This window comes from Triturus cristatus, chromosome 5_2 (genome assembly GCF_964204655.1).
Source record: "Triturus cristatus chromosome 5_2, aTriCri1.1, whole genome shotgun sequence".
In the NCBI taxonomy this organism is placed as follows: Eukaryota; Metazoa; Chordata; class Amphibia; order Caudata; family Salamandridae; genus Triturus; species Triturus cristatus.
This window is the reverse complement of record NC_140588.1, coordinates 514727249-514751193: the sequence shown is the minus strand read 5'-3', so window position 1 is coordinate 514751193 and position 23945 is coordinate 514727249. Positions and strand designations below refer to the sequence as shown.

Here is a 23945-nt window from a genome sequence, read left to right as displayed (position 1 = left end):
TGACGTATAATGTACTTAAGGTTTGTTTGTGTCGTGTTACCTTCAGTTTGGCAAGGTGCATGACGTTGCAAAGATTGCATGTAGGGTATGAGTTGAGGTTAACTTAGTACAGTGAATTGTGAAACAAGGTGAGGGTAACATCTTATGGCTAGACTTTGATGACTTTTTTTTTAGTTTTTATGGTAAATTCACTGTTAACATATTTATGTATTAATCAACCTTAACTCTGTTTCAACTACATTTTAGGTAATCGTTTTGGCAGAAATCGTGTTACCTAAGTGATATCACAAAAATAGTTTTTTTTATCCTGAGGCAATATACGAAAAGTGAGGGGCTATAAAGGGTAAAGGGAGAACATTCATAAAACAATCATGTTCTCAGTTTTCCAGGCAGCTGCAAATAACAACGCAGTCTGTGGAAAGGGAAAAAAGAGTCAGTACCAGGAGGACAGATAAATGACTAGAGAAACAAAAACTAAACCGAGAAGACAATCAAGATAGGGACATGAAGGAAGAAGGTATAATTGTGGATGCTCTGGACTTATTGGCAAGAAGAAGGAGGACATCCTATAAATCTAGATGCGCTAGAGGGGACCTAAAGGGGACCATCAGAAAAGAGCGCAACTGCCACCTGAAAGGCCATGATGAACGCTTACCCAAATCAAAAAAGAGGAGGAATCCGATTGTCAGCCTGGTAACTAGTACGCCAAACAAAGGGCCCTGAGTTCTGATATCTAAGGTGAGCCAGAGGACTTCTGGACAGAGGAAGGGTGGCTTCCACCAGGTGCTGCTTGTAGTCCCATCAAGATCAGACCATGTGCGTGCTGGAGAACGGAGTGACTGGGAACCAGAAAAGAGCAGATTAAACAGGGGAAGACAGAAACTTTATTTCTTTTGCCCAACTTTTCGTGTTTTTCCTGATGTCCTCATAAATAAATATTAAAGAGGAGATCATAGTGGTACTTAAGGATTTTGACACAAATAATTAACATTTATGGTACAATAGAATTACAATTTTGCTTACAACAAGGCCCTTTAAAGAACCAAGGGGTTTAAGAGATGGAGAATGGTTTGAGTTTCTAGAGTCTAAATAAAGATAAGGCGAAAGGAACGAAACACAGACAAAAGAAAGCAAGGAAATAAACATGCAAGGAAAAATGTGACTTGAGAAAATGTATTTGTAAAACAAGCATGAGCAGACTTGAGAGACCGCATAGTCCGAAAATGTTTGTGTTCTTTTTCTTGCTTTCTCTTCATTCGTTTCTAATGTTCACTGTTTCTTTCCTGAGAGGATCATTCCACTGGTGGGAGAGTACAGCTGAAGGAAAACCTGTCTGACCATTGGAACCTGAAAAAGTAGTTTATGAAAACCTTGGCTTTTTGGGGTTAAAAAGAAAGGGTATTTCAATTTAAAGACTGTATCGGACTTTACAATAATAAGACTTATCTATCAAATCTGGCCAACATGCCTACCCTCATAGTGAGTAGTCCCGCTTTTTAAGATTACTGATTGATTGATTGATTGACTCCCCTGGGAACAGAGATAGAATGCTATTGAGAGGGAGGCCTTTGCTGTGGTCTCGGAACTGAAGAAGCTGAGACCATACCTGTTTGGGTCTCACTTCTAGGTTCAGACAGACCACAGGCCCCTCCAATGACTCATGCAAGTAAGGGGTGAGAATCCCAAAGTGTTGAGGTGGTCAATCTCACTATAGGCAATGGACTTTATGGTGGAACATCGTCCTGGGTCAGACCATTCTAATGCTGATGGCCTCTCCAGGTTCTTCCGCCTTAATGATTAGAACTCCATGGAGGTTGGGTAGTTTTTTCCACTTTTAGCTAGGCACACACATGTATGACCTGTTAGCCATAGAGTAGCCTTCCCACCCCCACAAACCATTTGTCTTACTCTTCCTGTTTTTGCTGAATTCGTTTATGTGCCCGTAGGACTTTGTGCACTTTAGCACTGCTAGTCAGAGCTAAAGCGCTTGTGTTCTTTCCTTTAAACATGGTGACATTGGCTTACACCCAATGGGCACATTTAATGTACTTGAAAGTCCCTAGTAAGGTGGTACTATATATGTACACAGGGCCTGTAAGTTAAATGTTACTATTGGGCCTGCAGCATTGATTGTGCCACTCACTTAAGCCCTTTAAACCGGTCTCAGGCTTGCCATTACAGCCTGTGTCTGCACTAGGAATTCTTTGGAGAAGTCAGGAGCCAAGAGCACGGGCGCCGTGCACATGGCAGTCTTCAGGGTGTCAAAAGCCTTCTGACAGGTGTCAGTCCAGATCACTTTCCTGGGCTGCTTCTTCGAAGTCAGCTCTGTCAAGGGAGCAACAATGCTGCCATACCCCTTGACAAACCTCCTGTAGTACCCTGTGAGTCCTAAAAAGTCCCTCACCTCTGTCTGGGTCTTTGGGGGCTCCCAAGCCAGGATGGTCTCTATCTTGGGTTGTAGGGGCGCCACCTGGCTGCTCCCCACTTGGTGTCCCAAGTACACCACGGATCCCTGCCCGATCTGACACTTGCTTGCCTTGATCGTGAGGCCTGCCTTGCGCAGTGCCATCAACACTTCCCAGAGGTGGTGCAGGTGTTCTTTCCATGTGCCACTGAACACGGCGATGTCATCCAGGTAGGCGGCGCTGAACTCGGTCAGCCCAGCCAGCACCTGGTTGACCAACCTCTGGAAGGTGGCAGGGGCATTCTTCATCCCAAATGGCATAACCCGGAACTGGAAATGCCCATCTGGTGTGGAAAATGCTGACCTCTCTTTGGCCCCATCTGTTAAGGCGATCTGCCAGTACCCAGATGTCAAATCAAACGTGCTGAGGTGCCGGGCAGCCCCTAACCGATTGATGAGCTCATCAGCTCTGGGGATGGGGTGCGCGTCAGTCTTCGTGACTGAATTGAGTCCTCTGTAGTCCACACAGAACCGGAGTTCGGGTGTGGCACCCGGCGCTGCAGCCTTTGGGACCAAGACCACTGGGCTGGCCCAAGGACTGCTGGAGGACTCAACCACCCCTAGAGCAAGCATCTTTGAGACCTCCTCTTTGATGCAGGCTCTGACCCGGTCAGTTACTCTGTAAGCTTTGTGCTTCACAGGCAAGCTGTCTCCTGTGTCCACATCATGGACGCACCAATCTGTGACACCAGGAACCAGGGAGAACAGGTCAGGAAACTGCCCCAGCAGCTGGCGGCAGTCATCCTGTTGCTCAGGGGTCAGGGTGGGTGAGAGGTTAACTCCATCCACTGACCCGTCTCGCTCTGATGCTACCAGGAGGTCAGGAAGAGGCTCAGACTCCTCCTCCGTCCCATCATCTGTGGCCAAGAGCATGCCCACTTCGGACCTCTCCAAGTGGGGCTTTAGTCTGTTGACATGTAGGACCCTCAAGGGGTTCCTGGGAGACTGCAAGTTCACCAAATAGGTGACAGAACTCTTGCGCTCCACAATCTCAAAGGGTCCTGTCCACTTGTCCTGGAGTGCACAAGGCTCCACAGGGGCCAGGACCCATACCTTTTGTCCAGGTTGAAGCTCAACCAGAGTGGCATTCTGGTCGTACCACCGCTTCATTTCCTCCTGGCTGGCTTCCAGATGCCTGAAACGCCTAGTCTGGTTCCTGAAGGCCAGCATGTAACTGTATACATTCTGGGGAGGTTTCCTGGGAGATTGCTCCCAGCCTTCCTTGACCAGACTAATAGGTCCTCGTACCGGGTGGCCATACAGAAGCTCAAAGGGACTGAACCCTAGAGACTTCTGTGGCACCTCACGGTACGCAAAGAGAAGGCACGGTAAGAGGACGTCCCACTTACGCCTCATGGGTTCCTCAAGACCCATAATCATGCCCTTTAGGACTCGGTTGAATCTCTCAACCAACCCGTTTCCTTGGGGATGGTAAGGGGTGGTGAACTTGTATGTTACACCACACTCTTGCCAAAGGGATTTCATATATTTCGATATGAAATTGGTGCCCCTGTCAGACACCACCTCTAGAGGGAATCCTACTCGTGAGAAAATTCCCATCAGTGCCCGTCCCACCACGGGGGTCGTCTCTGTCCTCAGAGGGATGGCTTCAGGGTACCGGGTGGCATGGTCCACCAAGACCAGGATGAACCTGTTGCCCATGGCTGTCTTGGGGTCCAGTGTCCCCACAATGTCAATCCCCACTCGCTGGAATGGGGTACTGACCACAGGGAAAGGTTGGAGTGGAGCCTTTTGCTTCCTTCCACTCTTACCACTTGCCTGGCAAGTCTGGCAGGTCCTACAATGAGCATCTGAGCTCTTGTGCATTTGAGGCCAATAAAAGTGGGTGACAAGCCTCTCATAGGTCTTGTCCTGCCCCAAATGCCCTGCTAATGGCACATCGTGAGCCAGCCCCAGTAGGAAGGCTCTGAACTTCTGGGGTACCACCAGTGCACGGGCTGACCCAGGTTCAGCAACCTTAGGCTCTGAGTATAGGAGGTCATTCTCCCAGTAGATTAAGTGTGTACCGGACTGATCACCATTGGCCTGGGCTGCAGCCTGCTGCCGCATACCCACGAGAGAGGGGCACTCTTTCTGCTCCCTGCAGAATTCCTCCCTGGAGGGGCCTCCTTCTTGCTGCCAATGGGTCAGCTCAGGCAGGTCCCCCAGTTCAGCTATCTGTTCCCCGGTAGGCTCCAGGGCATCCCCCTCAAGGTCTGCTTCCTCCTGGGCCGTGGGAACTTTAGGGGCCGGTTTCCCACGCCTCCTGCGCCCTCTCCCTAAGGCCGGTTCCTGGGCCTCTACCTCAGGCTCCAGGATCTCTTGAACACCCTTACTGGCTGCCATTGACCGGGTGGTCACGCACGCCCAATCGGGTAAACCCACCATCCGCAGGTGAGCTGTCTTCTCCTCCTTTTCCCAAGGGGAGCTCTCCAAATCATTCCCTAGGAGACAGTCTACAAGCATGGCATTTCTCACAGCGACTTTCAGAGTACCAGAGACCCCCCCCCCCCCCCCCCCCCCCTCAAAGGGAACTTGAGCCATTGGACAATGGCTCTCTGTGTTGTCAGCATTGCCAACCCAACAATAGGCATGGGGTACAACCTGCTCTTGAGATACCAGGTGCTGCCGCACTGCAGTCACACTGGCGCCTGTGTCTTGAAGAGCCTCTACCTTCCTCCCATTGACGGTCACCACTTGTCCATATTTCTTAGTGCTGGAGGGCAAGTAGGTTTCAGGGACCATTTCACTGTCTCCCAATGAGACTAGGGTCAGCTGGACGGGGTCCCACCCACCTTGGACCTCTACCTCCTCCCCAAAGGTTACTGTAGCCATCTGCTTCGGTTGAGCACCGGTGGGTGCTGGTTTCACATACTGGCGACACTTGGGATCACTGGCAAAGTGACCCAGTTCACCACATTTATAACATTGAGGGGGCCCCTTGGGAACAGGTTTAACTGTCGGGCCCCTGTCTGCTTCGGGGTGGGGGAGGCTGAGAACCTTTCTGCTGGTTCCCTTGGGTATTACTTTGGGGGCCTTTTGGGAACCCTTTCTGTTTTCCCCTGTCCCCCCACTCTTCTGCTGGGGACCCTGCCCACCCTTGGCGGAGTCTCCCACTTGACCCTTGTGGACCCTGGTGCTGACCCAGCGGTCCGCCTCTTCAGCAAGCTTCCTAGGGTTAGTCAGCATGCTATCTATCAGGTGTTGGCGTAGCTCAGGAAAACAATTAAGCGACAAGTGCTCCCATGCAATTAAATCAAAGAGCCCTTGGTAATCATCCACTTTGCTACCCTTCACCCAGCCATCCAGTGCTCTGCAGAAAAAGGTTGCATACTCCACATACGTACTCCCCGCAATCTTGGTACACCCCCTGAACCTCTGTCTATATAATTCAGGAGTTAGCCCATAGCTGGTCATTAAAGCTTCCTTCATGTGGGGGTAAGAATTATACATGTCAGAGGGCAAATCTAAGAGTGTGTCCCGCCCCTCACTGAGGAACCGTCCCCACAACCCCGCCCCCCAATCTCTCTCAGGGACCCGGTGGGAAGACTTGGCTACCTCATAGGCCTTGAACCATTGCCCTATGTCCTCATTCTTAAAGTATTCCTTAACTACATCTTTTGGCATGTACACCCTTGACTCTACCTGCACCGGCGTTGCGCTGCCACCAGAGGGAGGGTTCTCCAAACTTTTGGCTTTTATCTCCAACTCCCTCATTTTCATTTCGTGCTCCATCTGAATCTTTCTTTCTTCAAGAGCCATGTAGGAAGGTGGATATCTGACTATGGTTACCCCCAAATTTTTGCCTAGTGTCTAGCTGGTTTTTCGACTTAGTTGGCCTGAGATCCTGCTATTCAGGATCTCAGCCTGGCTGTTCTCTTTAAAATGGACTCCATGTACCCTAGGTACATACCCAATTGGTTGGATCACCCTGTCAGCCCCTGTACCAGTGTACACTAGGTACCCAGGGCATTGGTGTACCCAAGGCCTGCCAGGGGCTGAAGCATGTATTATGCCACCCCAGGCTTGGCCTAACAATTTGACACAACTGGCTGATCACTCAGCTGGGGTAAGTTGGTGTAACCACCTCTTACTTAGGTGTAGTATACCTATACCTAACCTTAAATAGGACACCTGGTAACCTATAAGTCACTCCTATGGCAGGCCTTAACAATCCTGAAGGCAGAGTGCTTGGTTCCATGTGAGATGGTGCTCTGGCATGAGCTGAGCCTGTCTGCAGTGGTCGGAACAACTTCCTTCTACTGTTTCCAGATATCGTCATACCATATACTCTTAAGTGCATTATGAACCTCGCGGTTAAATGCTATCTTTGGTTTGGCTTTATCAAAACATGTCGAGTAAGGTGTCATACGAATTGGAATACTAACCCCTCGCCAATTCTGGCGACGGGGTTAGCATTCCACCCTTCTAGAGGGACACGACATGTACAGTACCTGAAACCCGGGTAAAATCAGACATAGCCTCAGCTCCACAAAATGGATGCTGCCACCACAGACACAAGTCTGCCCTCCTGCTGCTGGGAGTCCTTCCAGCTTGGGAGGTGTGGACAAAGGGTTTCCTGCCAGGGGAGGTGCATGCACCACCCCAGACAGGATTTTGTGTATTGGTCAGGTAGGGCTTGAAAGAAACCAGACATGCCTGTGGCTCACAAGGAGCCTCGGTGCATATGCCAGTTCAAACCGGTCCTGGGGCACACCAGTCCCGGGCCTGGGGCGAGCTGGACAAAGGATTGGGGGTGTAACCACCCCCCTTCCTGGTCCCACCCATAGGGAGGGACCTAGCAGGTAGTCCGGCCCCTAGAATCCGCTTAAAGGTAGGAGCTGTGTCCTAAGACTTCAGACATCCTGGAATCAACTTGAAACTAAGAAGAAGACGGGAACTTCGACATTCTGCTGCACAGAAGACTGAAGGAAATCTCCCCTGTGGTCAGGGAGTGACCACCTTGCTAACGCAAGCACCATCCAGCGAATCAACATCTGCTTTGCCGCCGCCTCCCGCCGGAGCCCGAGCCCAGAGACTGACAAGACCTGGACCTCCAGACCTCTCACCGCCCGATCCACAGTCCCTGAAAAGAGGAGACCCGTGGAGGCACCGAGACACGTGGAGCCAGCCATCTTGAAACGACCACGACAAGCTGACAAGTGCAACAACCGAGGCTCCCTCCAAGTTGTGCTTTGGGATCTGAGAAGCCCAACCCTCGAGCAGCATCTGCACCAAAGGTGAGCCCTCCAGCATCTCCACGATCTGCGTGGGGCCCTTCTGCATTTTGCCACTCGACGCGCCTAACCGGTTGCTGGCCCGCTGGCTAGTAGCCATCTTGGCGACGGACTTCACGAAATACACCGCTGGTCTGGTTGCTCCAGACTGGCCCTTGCTCCCCTCCAAAGGAGCAGTCCTTCTGACCTTGCTGGTCAGAACCATCAGCTTATTTCATCTCCTACAACAATTGCTTTTGCCAAGGCTTGTTTGCTTCGATCAAGCCGCCGACAGCGAGAGCCTGCGTGGGACAGCTCGTGAACCGACTCCTGGACGTCGTCGACCTCCAGGGACCACGTGGCTGCAGAGACAAGCTACACCTTTCTTCCTGTTTGCACCCGACATTGCCTGGTACCCACCTGGTGCCACGCTGGTCACTGGCTAGTGACTGTGAACACTGTCCCCTCTGCTTACAGGTCTTCAACATCTCCGATCCACTCCTGGATCCACCGCATCTCTCCCGGACCGACCGCCTGCAGCATCTTTGTCTTCAGGCTCCACGTAACAGATAGAAGAAACTCGACGCACTTCGAGGCCTATGCACCCGCTTCCTGTGGGTGAGGTAAAGCTGGCACTCCTGTGCCCAAGTGTAGTATTACATCTCTAGTGCCTGTGTTACAAATCTTGAGTTCCTAGTCCATCCGGAAGATCCTCTTTGCAGTAACTTTGTACTTTTTACGCACCCATTTGAAACCTATGGGAGCACGCGTGTGACTATTTGCTCTGCACACGCCACCCGTGGACCTCCTGGTCACTAACTGAAGTTAGCTCCTTGTAGGCCCAGCGATTCTAGAGGCCCTAGGCCTTTTCCCTTTTCTGTTCGTGGTACTTATACTACTATTTTAGTATATGGTTCGAGCGGCCACCAGGGCCTATCCATATAAATTGCAACTTCTGTGTATTCTACTGTAATCTTGTTTGACGATTTGTGCTCCTGTGCTCATAAAGAGACTAGGGGCTACTTTGAGAAATAAATACATATATATTTTGAATATATATCTGTGTGGTGTCCTTTCATTGGTATAAAAGGGGGTTGCATTTGGTAAAACAGCTGGCTTAACACGCTTCACGAGTTTAGCCTCAAAGACTGCTTAGCCTACGCTACCACTAGGGCAGCTAGTCCGAAAAGGTTGACTTACAACCACACCATAAGGGTTGCTTGGCATGGTACAAGGTGATCACTTTAACTAGTGAGCCAACTTCTCACAAGCCATCTTCTTGGTTTCTAGCTCCAATTGGCCATTTTATTTCAGCTTTGACAATGTTATCTCATGATCCCTGGTGGCCTGTCTGTCTGCCAGCTCCTCTGGCGACAGGCCTCTGCCAAAACTATGGATGCTCTCCGCTAGTTCCATTGGTACAGTTTCCTCAACTGTACCCCTTGATTCGATCCAGGCTTTCAATGCCTTGTAGAGCTCTCCTTTGAGCCTGCATCCTACATGTGGAACCTTGAACTTCTTGCAAAAGGACTTGAGTTGGGCTCTGGTGTAGCTGTCCAGTTTTGATTCATCCCATTCAATTTTTCCTACTTCAGAAGCTTCAGAGGTCGTTTTCTCGATGCTGTTTGGGCCCGGCATGACTCCAAACACAAGGGATCTTCTTTCTTGGCAAGCAAAATTAAATTTAAAAGTTCTGTGGCTTAAGCTACTGGACTGTCCTCACTGTGCAATGGCTAGTAATCACTGCGCAGACACCAAAAATGCAAATCCGTAGATCCTCACCGCTGCCACCAATGTTAGAATCTGGGGTCTCTGGTTGGCGCAGGTATGCACTTGCGACAAGCAGGGACCCTTTCCTCTAAGTCAGGGCAAAGGATTACTCTAAGAAAATAACCCCTGCTCACCCTCTAGGTAACGTGGCGCGAGCAGTCAGGCTAGATTCCCGAGGGCATTAGGTTAAGCATTCAAGGCGTCCCACAATAACCACCACCCCACCACACAGAGACACCAGACTGTATTCTGTAAAAATATAAAGTTCTTTATATAAAACTCTTTAGGCAGGCTTCAAATACAGTCTTTCACTTTAAAATGAGGTTCCAGTTACTTGTTATCACTTTTCAGGAGTCCACAGTTCTTAAAATGGTCACTTTTGGTGCAATCTGCACTCTTTGGGGGGGGTCTGTGCGCTTCGTAGGGCCCTCCGTACGCTTTGTACCAGTGTTAGAACGCTTCGTGCCGTTTCTCACGCTTCCCGCGTGAGCACGCGTACTTGGACTCAAGCCGTACGGGCCGTACCTTCGTAGGTACGCGTCATACGAGTCCGGTACGCCTCTTGCCACTCCTCCCGCTTCCCGCGTGAGCAGCGTCTAGTTCTTTAAAGCGGTACGGCCCGTACAGGTGCAGGGACGCGCCATATGGGCTTGGAGCGAACCGCACCAAGACTCACGGTTCCCGCATGAGTAGCGTAGCGGGACAACAGCACCGTACGGACCGTACACAGCAAAGTACGCGTCGTACAGGGGCGCTTGGGGCTCACAGTACCTTCTTCTTGGGGGCAAAGTTCGTGGCGGCCTCCGCAGTCCTTGGCAGGGGCGTCCCGCGTCGCGTTGCAGTCCCGCTGGTCAGTGGTCGGCGATGCTTCAAGGGGCGCCTCAGGACGTCTCAGCACACCTCGATGTTGGAAGCAGGAGGGGCAGCTCGGAGGGGATTTTTCAGCGCGGCGCGCTGTCGGCTTCGTCCAGAATCTGTGAACCAGTGCGCCGCCGGTCCTCACAGTGGTCTCTACGGCCTGGGGTCGCAGAGGCTCGGCGCTTGGACACAGGCAGTCTCTCCTTACGTTGCGAGCTCCGGCTCGAGGGGGCAGTTGTTCACTTTGCACAGGGCAGGCCTTCACGGTGCTCACAGCAGCACAGTCGATTCAGGAGTCGCGTCGCTCAGCGAAATGGGGGCACACAGGTTGTCTGGGGTCAGCGTTAGCAATCCACCCACAGCAGCTTCCTCTTCTTCCAGGGAGGGGTAGCGCCCACTGTTCCTGGGGCGCAGTTCAGGGGGCAAGTTCACAAGCAAGCCCTTGGAGATTGTTTTAAAAGCCCAAGTTGAATTCAAAGTCTTTCTCAGTCTTTTCCTCCTCTCCTTCAGCAGCAAGGCACCCACCACAGGCCAGTCTCTCAGGCTTAGAGACAGTACTCCTCCATGCAGCTTTCCCAGGTCCTTCTCTTCGGGCAGAGGTTCTTCTTGGCATAAACAGGATCTGATTTCTTAGGAGCAGGGCTCCTTCTTCTTTTATAGCAAGTTTCTTTTGTTCTTTGTCGCCAGGGTGTCTGTGCCTGGCTCAGTCCGGTTCTGGAGCACTTTGTTGTGGTGACTCTGCTCTTTCCTTTCAGCGCAGAGGGCAGAGACATCATCTGCTCCACAGGGGGGCGGAGCCAGCATTGTGATGGCAGAGCACAGGTCTATTCAGAGTCAAGGTGTACTCCTCCCACCCATCCTGGTGTAATCTCTCTACCCACCACCTGGCAGCCAGCCTGTCTCCTGGAATTCCCCAGCCCTGCCCCTCACTGAAACTAGGCAGCACACACACACAAAGCAGAGGCGGACTGAAATGGCTAAGCAAGTAAAGACTAACTTTCTAAAAGTAGTATTTACAAACACATGATATTAAAATAAACTTTACTAAAAGAAGTATTTTATTATTCTGAGTTCAGGCATACTAAACTTGACTTTCTATCATGCTCTCTGAGTCCGCTGGGATTACCGCGTGTAGTAATTCCAGCAGCCCATTCTGGCCTATGGAGAGCAAGTAGTCTTCAATAGTGAAAAACGAAAATGGCTGTAATTCACTATTAGGACATGCCACACACACCAGGGCATGTGCTACCTTATGCCTACAATGCACCCTGCCCATGGGCCTACCAGAGGGGTGACTAATATGTAGTTAAGGGAAGGTTTAGGGACTGGCAAGAGGTGCACTTGCGCAATCAGCGTGACAGTACCAGACTGCACGCAGGTTCTGCAGTGGCAGACCCTTAGACATATTTTGCTAGGCCGCTTCTGTGGGTGGCACAACCAGTGCTGCAAGCCCACCAGCAGCATTTGCATTTACAAGCCCTGGCACTCCTGGTGCACTTTACTAGGGGCTGATAGTAAACCAAATAAGCCAAACATGTACACCAATCAATGTATACATTTTACCATAGGGAGCACTTGCACTGTGGCACTGATTAGCAGTGGCACAGTGCCCTGAGCAGCTAACACCAACAAAACACATGCTTTAAGGGTACAGTGCATGGAGGTCAAGTTGAGATACTTGATTTTGATTCCTTATATTGTTAATGACTGGAGTTCCGGGATTAATGTGTCCTGGGAACAATTACGAAGTAAAATTTCCGTCTTAGTATTATTTATTTTGTATCCACCTAGTGCCTGAAATTCCATAAAAATTGCAAAGATTTCCTTTTGAATGTTCTCCCCAGGTTTAAGATAAAGGACAATGCAATCGGCCTATCATTTTATATTAGACATGCTTTGCATTGGTGCTGATGAAGGTGCTTTTTATCTAATGGCTATTGCCAGGGGTTTTATAAAAAGTGCAAAAAGTATCGGGGATAAAGGACACCCCTGGCATATGCCTGTTTACTCTGCCGCTACCTGCATTTCTAGAATTGATCATAATTCGTGCCGAGGAATTATTGTACAACTGCTGCACTATTTGTGTAAACGTTTTTTGGAATCCAGATCTATCAAGGATTACAAAGACTTTCCCAGGACACCAGGTTGAAAGCTTTCTCAGCATCTAAAAATAGCATCTGTGCCCCTATTTTATTTTGGGTCAGATAATCTAGTGCCTCTATTAAGAGTTTTTGTCCGGCCACTAATCCGCATTGATTGGGATGTATAATTGATCCTTCAATTTTATTTAACATATTCGCCAACAGTTTTGTGAAGATTTTATAATCCATATTAAGTAGTCTTATGGGCCTCTCCTTATTCTTGTTTTTCTTTAAAATGCTGACTACTACGGCCATATGAAATGATGTTGGGGGTTTTCCACCATTTTTAAAATTTGATTGGCGAGCTTCAATAATTGTATATTTAAAATGTGTGCAAATTTCTTATATATTTCAGCTGGTAGACCATCCTCCCCAGCTGATTTGCCATTAGCAATCGAGTTCACTACTGTGCCTATTTCCTCCAGGGAAAACTCAGACGTTATCATTTGACTTTGTTCCTCTGTTAGAGACGGGATTGGGAGTTTATCTAAAAATCTCAAAAGATCGTCGGCCGTCATTTGCTGATCTGTCTGATAGATTTTCTCATAATGTTTTAAAAAAGCATTTCCAATCTCTAAGGGGATGGTGATCTGTGTCTTTAAGACTGCGTCTGTCATTGATAAGATCCTGTTTTGAACCTGACTATCTTTAGCCTGCCATGCTAGTCTCCCTGTATACTCACTTTCCTCATATACCCTCTGAAGATAAGCCGTATTGGCTGTACTACCCTGAGCGTAATAATAATCCTACATTTCAGATTTAGCCTGTGATAACTCCTGCTTTGCAGCTGTGTTCTTAGTTTGAGAGTAGGTTCTATTAGCTTGTGCTAGTCTGCTTTCCAGCTCACCTCTTTTTTCCCTTATCTCTCTCTGTTGTTTAATTTCTTTACAGGTAATGAAGCCTCGAAGAATGGGCTTGAAGGCGTCCCAAACGGGTGGTGCCTGTATTGATCAGGAACATGTTTTTGATCTCAGTTGCTACCTCTGTTCACCATTCTTCACTCTCCAGATTAACTTTATTAAAAAGCTATCTTCTGGGTGCCTTTTCAAGCCCCAACCCTTCTATTTCCATTTTAACCAGTGTGTGGTCTGAAAAAGCATTTGGGATGTATTCGTAAATGATAAGTTTCAGCCCATGTGCTACTAAGAAATAATCTATTCTGGAGGCAGTATTGTACTTTGCTGAGAAGCATGAAAAAACCTGTTCCCTGGGGTGTTGTAAGCACCATAGGTCATCCAGGTCTAATTCCTTTTTACAATTAGCTAGGGCTATGGCCATTTGTGGCTTATTTTGTGTTTGAGTTATAGTAGATTAATTGAGTGATGGGCCTTGGAGGAAATTAAAATCTCCACCCAAAATAATCTGACCCGGGATATTAGTTAAGGCCTGTTTTAGTTGTAACAAAGAAAGTGGATTATCTAAATTTGGCTCATAGATTGTTGCTATGGTCATGATAGCGTGATTAGGTTTCCCATATATGAATGCCCACCTTCCTCCCCAGTCTGTCTGCATGGCTTTAATTTGATATGGGACATTACCCACATATATACCTACTTCCTTCTGAGCGGAACTAGCATTTGATAGACAATGAAACCAAACCCATTGTTGAAAAATCCTATTCACACTGTTCATGTTCCTAAAATGAGTTTCCTGTACGAGTCTGATATCCGGGCTGTGACCCCTTTACAAGCTTGCTATAGCCTGGGCTTTGCGTCTGTTGTTGAGCCCATTGGCATTAAAAGAAATTACTTCCAAAGCCTCTTTATGTAACATTGTTAATATCCAGCATAAAGTGACTAGTGCTTTTCGCTATTATAAACAAATTGAATTCCCCAGAAGGTGGTGTGTGTAATGTTCCAAAATGCAATTCCATTGCAGCGGATCGAATATAATATGCACTATAAATGATCTGAATACATCCCGTACTCCAAGAAAGGCACAAGAACCTTTCCGTAGTCTAGCGCCACATGCAATTGTACTGATAGGATAGCTGCTTTAAATGTGATATAGATACATCCCATGCCCCATCCTATATAAAGTATCAAGTGCGGTTTGTGGAGTTCTGAGACCTTCTATCCTCCCTTCTGAATGTTCCATAACTTTCAGGTACCTGGATCAATGTTGTCTTTTGCGATTCCTTAATTGCGATTATTAATGAATCGCAATTAAGGAATTGCAAAAGTCTTTGCATGTAGGAATCGCTATAAAATGAGCGATTCCCAAACATTCCTTAATTGAGACTCGCAATTGCGAGTCGCAAATAAGGAATGCCGTCCCATTAGTTCCTATGGGACTACAGGCCCATAGGAATGAATGGGGAATAGGTACTCGCAAATTGTGCATGCAATTTCAAGGGCGCAAGGGTGTCCCAAGGACACCCTGTTACCCCCTGAAATTGCTGTGTGCACACATGTTGCGCACACACATGCCCCAAGAGCATGTGTGTGTGTAACCTACAACTTTGAAAAATGCACCTTAGTGCATTTTTCAAAGTTTTTGCAAATTACCATCAAGTTCAACTTCATGGTAATTTGCGCACCCTAGTAGCAAAATCGCTATTTTAAAGTGGTTCTTGCATTGCATTTAAGGAATCACAAAATGCGATTCCTTAAATGCAATCGCAATTTGAGAAATCGCAATTAATTGCGAATTCTCAAATTGCGAGTGCCTTGAACCTTGATGCATCGCAAATGCCCTTTTTGCCGTCGCAAACAGCCGATTTTTGCAAATCGCACCGTTTGCGCTCGCAAAAATGGCTGATGCATGTACCTGATAGTCTCTTATGTCCTATTCCTATTTTGTCCCTAAGGAAATCTATGCCCTCAACTTTCAACTCTCCTTTTTTTATTTTGTCTCACCCCCACCACCTCCTCCACCACATTCCCCCCATGCCCTCCTGGGAAGACGGATCTGCCCACTGCTCCCTCTTCTTCCCCCCCACCCCCGTCTACCTCTGGATGCCATTGTAGTGCATCCTTTCTGCGCTCCTCCTACCCCCATCAGGAACTCTGGTTCCTGACGCCCCTCCTCCCGCCCTGAAATAAAAGAGGGAAACAAATATTTTACTGTGCGGCTAGCTAAATGGGTTGCTCCTCCGTTAGATACCTTCAGCCCCTCATTCGTTCCCATAAGACAGGTTCGTTAACATAGATTGAGCTTCCTGAATATCCGTAAATAAATAAAATTGCCCTTTAGCGAATACTGTAGGCTTTGATTGTTGTACTATCCAGGCCTACGCCCCCCTCCCCTTAAACAAGTCCATCATTTTAACAAACTCTTTTCTTTGCCGTGCTCTTACCGCTGACAACTCCAAAAATATCTTAAATTGCGGAATTTCCATGGTGGAGAAAGTTCACTTAGTAATTGCAGTTCTTAATATTCATTCCTTGACTCGATAGTCTGCAAAATTGAGTAGTATTGTACGGGGAAATTTAGCATTTGGCTGTCTCTGTGCAGGAACTCTGTGAGCCCTTGTAATCTTTAGGTCCCCTTCCTGCTCTGGCATGACTTTCTTTAGCAATGAATTGGGCCATTTGGTGACTTGGGCGTCTTCGCATCCTTCCGTGACACCCACCAGGAGAACGTTGGAGCGTTTATTATAATTCTCCTAATCCTGGAGCTTAAGCTCCACCTGACTCTTGCTTTTTCCCATTTCTGATAGTCCTTGCTAAATGGTGGACAATTGGTCCTCCAGTCCTGAGATGCGATTCTCTGCCTCATTCATTCTTTTTGGTGTGTTGGACATATTTTCTTCCAACTTAGACAGCCTCTTGTGTAGTGTAGCGATCTCTTGGGCCAGGGAAGTCTTCAGATCTCTAATCTCGCCTAGTATAGTGATCAACGTACTTTGAATTGAACTGTCTCCCCCTCTCCATCTTACCACTTTTTTCTTGATGGCTGTTTCGAGCTGTCTTCCGTCATATTAATTCCACTTAGGGTTGCATCTCTCTCTTTAATTTTGCTGTTTGTCTCCCTAGTGGACCTAGTTGATGATTGAGTATCCTGGAGAGATGTTGATGTACCATTGGGGGAGCTTTATGGCGACTCAGGCTGGGTAGTCATTTGCAGTTGAACTGAGAGCTAACCTGATATAGAGCACATGTGCCTTCATTTGGTAAGAATGAGACTGGAGGCTCATCGACCGTCTTCTGTTTTTGAAAAAGTGGATACTGTCTAGGGGGGGGTAGGGCTGTTGCTCTCAAATTTTGTCCTTTGCGCCTCTGGTCTCCTAGTCCCACGTTCTGCATTGTGTCGTATCAAGCTGTGTGCCAGGAGCCACTCCCATGTTTTCCGTCTCCGACATTTTCTTAGTGTCTGAGGTGTCATCCAAATCAGTTTGTCTTTCTGTTTCAAACAGCGCGTTAGCTTTGAGCTCCATTCCGTGTTGTGCGGTTCTCGGTCCCATACATTTTGTTATAGGAGCTGGTGAGGGAGTAGACTGATCCGGCATTTAGTTATTATTTTTTCTAGTCCTTTTCGACTGTTTTGTGCGCATTATACAGTTCTGACTCCTTCAACCAATCCAATGACTTGTAGGCAAAGTCCTGACTGCCCCTGGAGCAGCCTCAGAGGGGCTCCACAAGCTCCATTAGACCTAAAGGCTCGAAAGTAAAAAAAAAAAAAGTAACATGAGCCCTTCCCCAGATGCTTTTTGAGGACTCACTCCTCTTTGATCGCTCTTTATGGCAGTGAGCACTCCCCTTCTATTACATCAGCGATGTCCTTTGCTAGCTCTCTGATTTTTTTTTTTTAATTTTTTTTTTTTGAACCAGACTTTATTGGTCTTTAAACAGACATTCAATAACTGATAGCTCTCTGATGCCATAGATTTCATATGGCCCTGGCTCTGGCACCAAGGAGGTCTGCCCGCTTTCTCTGTCTCACTGTCTCACTGCCGGCTTCCTTCTGAGAGAAGGTAAAGGAGCTGAGGGCTGGGAGCCTCTGCAGGTGGGGTCTCCCTAAAGCTGTGGAAGTTGATGATGCCGTTTACTTCCCTTGTCAATCTTCAGCTTTTCCTTGTACTGCCTTATTAAGTTGCTCCGAGCATGTGGAGTACGTTGCCTGCCTCACCGATCATTCTTCAGCAGCAGCATCAGCTATGTATCGCGCCTGACGTCTAGGCCGCGAAAGAGGAGACGGGTGGGAGGAGAGCTGGAGCGCAAACGGCTACGTACGTGGGCTATGTCAGCCACCATCCGACCTGTTAGTCAAGTTTTGCTTATATTCAGGCTACGTGATCATCTCCTCTTCCTACAGGGTGAGTATAGTATGTGCTTCTTGTACAGTTCTTGTAGTCCTTTCCATATCTTCCCAGTGAAAGATAATCCCTTCAGGGACAGTTGTGTGGAATTTAATGAAATATACACTTATCCATGGGACAGGTTACTTCATAAATCTACTTGCACTGTTACAAAATCCTCTTGTCCCTTTCGTGCCATGTAGTACAGTGACAAATTATGGCAGTAATGTCATTATATAAGAGCTCTGATATAGCCTCTCTGATTATGCCAGGGCTCATACCATAGTACGGTTTGTAGAGTTGCCCTTATTTTGCCACCTTTCCACAGATCTGCATACTGGGGCTGAAGGTAGTGGTAAGCAATAGTTCCAGGATTGGAATGCCCTATTGAGTCTGTGCAAACCTACTAACTTCCATGTTTTAAGGTTTTCCACCAGCTCTTCTCTAATCTTTTCCAATACTGAGAAAGGTTGGAAATTTACTCCTGACAAGGGAAAGCGAACTTCCAAATGATCAACAGATTTTTACATGAGTAAATCTACACATGCATGTTTGCTAGTGCTAAAATGCACTTCACAAATATTTTCTAGGACTACGATTCCTTGACCTACTTCTCTAAATTCTTGTGAATTCATGGACACTGTGTAAATCTGCATTAATGCAAGGACATATTCCATGGGTGCACTTTTGAGATTTCTTTAATAAGTGGGACCCTAAGAGGTTGCCCCAAGAAAGTAGAGAAAATATGGGGGGCATGGCAGACATATCGGGGTCTATAAAGGAGGAAATAAGACTGAGGATAGAAGAGACCGCTCGATCCAATTGTATCAATCATTTTTAGTAGAATGATGTGGTTATGACTGTAATAACAAGAATAACTGTGACAGCATTCTTATCTTTCACAAGGAGCAAATTGGCACGCAAAGTAGTTTTGTTCAGTGCCAGGAACTAATGTGGCAATGTGTGCTTTTTGAGACCTAACTTTTTTCTTGCTTTGTGTCATTGCTTGTTATGATGGTGAGGGCCCGACCGCTCCTAATCCAATAAGGTTTTACAAAAACCATGCCAAAACAATACACGCATTGACAAAACCAAAATGCTTACCACCAATTTGAGACCTACTGACTTTGCCAATGCTTATGTTTCGTGTTGAAACAGGTTACACCTATTTCCTATTAGGAATATTTTTTGGGAAATACTAGCATGCATCAACTCATTTTATAAATGATGCTGCAAAGAAATTGTAGTTTTGTGAACATTTTATTTTAAAAGCAAAGAATCATCCATCTTGCTTTGAAGCTTCTTCCAATATTTGCATCTAATCAGAGAGGTTTCTGCGAGCATTATACATAGCCTCATACTGCTTAACTTTGAAAACGTGCTTACACATGTTTATACTGGAATTGCTGTCAGTAGTGCAGTTCGAGCTTACAACATTTCCTTAGAACGCTCACCCTAATAATAAAGGCTTTGCATTAATGAACCATAAATACAAATTCAAAGGCTTAAGCCTATGAACACAAATATCACCTTAACTGCAGACAGTGCCCTTCTCTGATCCATAATGTGGTACTGTAAACTGGCAGCCAAAGGGTTTGTGCTGTAAGGGGTTCTGCCTACTTGTCCCAAGGACAAAATACACATGAAAACTTGTTGTCCTTGACCCTAAACAATATGTCCTGGGCATCTCGCTATAGGAATTCAACACCCCTGCAGGGAATGTCCAGTGGTATCTCATTCACTTTGTTTTGAGGAAGTCTACCACCGGTTTGCAGGATCTCCTTTTTGCAAGAGTTGTAGGAGACTAGCCTTGGAAAATGATCACTTTAGTGTTCCTACATTCAAATGGTCCTTTGTTTGCTTCCCCCTGTGAGAACGATTTATTTTACATGGTACATAGACATCTTCGCCACAATGGCCTAAGGTCTAGCTTTAGCATCCAAGCTTTTCTCCTCACTCTATGGCCTCCTTCAATGCCTATAGGGAAGTATTGTCCTTCCTCTAAGATCTGTCTAAAGAGAAATTTTAGGCACTCCACTCTGTCTTCTCCTTCTTCTCCCTCTTTCATATTATGGATTTTTAGATTGATCCATCTGGACCAATTTTCTAGTTCTTCACATTTATCCATGAGTTGTTTGACCTGGGTGTCCGGATTAACTTTTGACATGGTACATCCTGGCTCATGCCAGAGAAGGGGCTTGTATTGATTGCTCTGTGGACGAAATTCTTGAATTCAGGCCTGCAGAACTGGGTGACCTCTGCTAGGTCTAATACGAAGTCTGACATTAGTTTGCCAAGCCTGTCCACAAAGGCCATGGCTGGGTCCTTCTTAAAATTGTCAAGACCACACTGGAGGTCCTCCTTGGAAAGCAGAGGGTTTGTTTCGCAATAATGTTGCAAGTGGTTTATGCCAAGGGTATCTCAATTTGGATATCCCCGGGGATCCCCTTTAGGCTCCGATACTCGGCTTTTGAGGTAGAGAGCAGGTTCAACCTGGTTTATTGCTTGCTTAGCGGGAGACACATATGCCTAATAAATACTTATGCCCCCGGTATCGATGATAAAATTGTTTTCCCAACAATTCTGGAGCTAATGACTCTGTATCCCTCTGTCCCTGTGATCTGGACAGGAGATTTTAATTCTCTAATGTGCAGACTCGCGGTCAGACATCCCCCTAATCAACATACAAAAGCAGTGTGGTGAAGGCCCGGGCAGATATGGCATATATGTGTTGTGTGGTCATAAGGAATCTAAAGCATTCTTTAGGCAAAAATACTTTTATCTTTGTCAAGCACCATCCATACAGCATATTGGACCTGTAGTTTGCTGGAAAGAATGTCTAGATTTTCTTTTTGATGAAGAGAAGGGGTGTGCTCAGTTTCCATGTTTTTCTGCAAATGCTCAGCTACCTCTTCAAGCACCTCCTTCTTATAGTACTTTGTCCTGCTTTCCTTCTCACCCTCATCTATATTATGTTATGTTAAAGGATTTATAAAGCGCATGGTTACTCCAAGGAGTGTCCCCGTGCTACAGAGGTATATCGTTTGTCAGGTACAGTCAGACTCGACTAAGTTCTACTAACATTGCCTAAAAAAAGGCAGATCTTGAGATTTTTGCGCACTCTTGCTTCTGATGATTTGAGTCTTGTGTCCAGTGGCTTTGAGTTCCAGAGTTTGGCTGATAAAAGTCCAAAAGAACTCACCCCCAGGTGCTTTCTGTGCACTCTAGGGATCACAGTCAGAGCTGCTTCACAAGACCTAAGATGTCTGGAGGGGATATAGGCTTGAATCAGAGAATACAAGTTACTTGGACCACTCTGATTCAGTATCCTATGCATAAAACAGAGTGCTTTAAAAGCGACTCTGTGCTTGATGGGGAGCCAATGTAGTTTAGCAAGACACTGGCTTATGGCAAGCCATTTTGGAATCTTTAGTAGCAGCTGGGCTGCCGCATTGTGTACTCTTTGAAGCATTCCCAACCTGCCTTTGGAGACCCCCAGAGGGAGTACATCACAGTAATCGAGCCGGGTCACTAAAAGCGCTTGTATTACTGTCTTTTTTTGCTGAGTCTGGTACAAGCCGTAGAATCTTCGTCAAAAACCTTAACACTCCGTGGCCTTGATCTAACTCTCAAAAGACAACTGCGCATCAATGATGCCCAGATTTTTTACTTTAGGTTTAGGGATCGGAGTGGGGCCCAGTTCGCAAGGCCACCTGTTAAAGATCACCAGGACCTCTGTCTTGTCTGCATTTAAATTCAAGCAACATTTTCCATCCATGCCTCAAGGTCTACCAGACAAGATTTGAAGTTCACTGCGGTTCTGCCGTCATCTTGTGCCAGTTTGATGATTAGCTGAGTGTCGTCCGCATACAACACAATCCTCACGCCATGGTGTTCAATTACGTTCATCAAGGGATGGAGATACAGGTTAAACAGGGTAGGACTAGTTTTAGCAGCAAACTGTGCCAAACTGTATCAAACGCTGCACTTAAGTCTAGCATCTACTGTTGTTCCATCGTTGCCCAAGTCAGAATCTGCTTGAGGTTTATTTGATTACTAGGGAGGACTGGTGGAGGAAAGCTGACGACCACACATGGAAAGCAGGTTTCTCTGTGGATTTCATCTATCTGTCATGTTGGTGCTATATGCTATCAAAGATACTGTACTGTATAATTAATACACGAGTACAATACATAAATTCAATAAAGTTTGTTGATTTAAAAAAAAAAAAAAGAGCGACCGTATCGCAAATTTATAATAGTGACCAGCTCATGCAGGTTTTTCAGAAGTGCCACATCAGTGCACCAGGAGAAGTTATGGACAGTAATGTCATCAAAATACTTTATCAATAGAAAATGCCTCTGTATGAGTAATTAAATAACTGCTGTAGAAGCAAGACGTCCTGTGGCAGAAAGGAAGTAACCTAATCAATCTGCTCAAATCTACGAGTTACCCTTCAAATATCGACTTTAAATATATTTAAGACACCATCTTGTCTCCAAACATCAGCTAATAAGTACATACATGTTTTCTATTATAAAAATGTTTTGGAAATAGGCTATTTGTGGCTCAAAATACCACTTATATTCTTAATTACATATTTGGTCTTCAAATATCATCTTGCCACTTTCATCAGTTACATGTACAACTGCCTCACATGGGCACATTTTATGACGTAGGCCCATGTATTACAGTTAAATGCTATGAATGGCTATCAAAAATCGGAGGACTCCCAAACTATAAAAAGAATGCCCTCCAATATGTCAGGGCTAGGATTGAAGGGCACATTTTATGTTATGTTTTTGTCCATTCGTTAGCACGCCGTCACAAGCACATTATTAATGCATTATTATTGGTTATGACAACTTCACTTCATTTTCTACAATAGGAAGCCTGCAGTCCATGTGGTTATCCACATTTGGTCCCTATATGCCTTAGGTGAATGAGATAGGGTTCCGCTATCCGATTTTGATACCATATTTGTAAATTTGTTTACAGTCACCCCTGATGAAGGGTTTTACACCTGAAATACATTGGGTATTAATGGAGATAGGTGTTTATTGACACATAAGAATGTTCAATGAAATTGATGTTTGAATACATTGATTGAACATAATGAAGATTGATTCATTTACTCAATAATTAAAAAAGTGAGGTTTGAGAAATGCAACACGACTTTTGGTTTTAATGATAATTTATTTAGTAATTAATGATAACAAAAGCCCGCAGGCTTTTTTTGGTAGTACGTCTTGGGACTGGACATACTGTTGGCCACCACCAATCACTGTGAATAGTCCGTATGTTCATTGACAGAGCACAAACCTAGTCCGCACCCCCATAAAACATTAATTTGGTTAAAAGTTCAGTATAGTTTAGATGAGTGCAGTCAAGCAACTAACTAATTAAGGGCCAGCAATATGCCACGAATGCACACCATAATGCCAAGAATGGCCACTGTAATCCCTAGGCCACCGTTAAGCTAGGGCAGACACTGTAATGACCATGATGCCCACCGTATGCCAAGAATGGCCATCACTGGTAATATGCCACATATGGCCACCATTGTGTTAGAAAAAGGATGCTCACGGTATGTGAGGGTTGACCACTATTATGCAATGCCTGACCCTTGCTATGGTATAGTTGGTCATGGCTAGATCAAGAATACTCACAATATGTTGCTTTGGACATCATTATTTTAAGGTCAGCAACAATTAGATCTGGGTTGCTGAAATTATGCCATGTTGCATCACCATTACAGCATACCAAGCTTTATGCCATGAATGGTCACAATTGTGCCAGAAATTAACCCATGCAATTGGTGGTTCCAGTTGCCCAAGTTTGCTGTGAGAAACCGCTATTGCAGCAACGACGCACGTGATACCCTAGAGCATGCAGACATACACTAACATCCTACCACAGACATATGCACTCCTAAAGGAGGAGAGTATCTTGCCTGTTCTTGAACTAGTCCCTGCTCTCCTCAGTTTCTGGGTTGACTCCATGCCTCACTAATACAAGTTCTTTCAGGCTCCCACGTCTTGAAATCGAGCCACTCCATTCCAGCTGCTGCTGGCATTTTTGTTCAGCCCAAAGTTTACACTTACTGTAGCTTGCAAATCTTTTTCCAACAAGGTATTTTTGCCTGTCTAACCCTTTTCTAATCCTGTGAAGATTTTGAGGTCCTTTTTTGTTTTGCCCAATTTAATTGTTGACTAATGATGCAAATCCATAAAAAAGCTCTTGAATTAATTGCAGAT

The 23945-nt window shown here is 46.2% G+C and overlaps 1 protein-coding gene across 3 annotated transcripts in view; it reads left to right on the top strand.

Moving 5' to 3' along the window:
• Positions 1–23945, top strand: part of MLH1 (mutL homolog 1) — a 388689-nt gene that overhangs the window by 114874 nt on the left and 249870 nt on the right. The gene's annotated exons all lie outside the window — the stretch shown is intronic.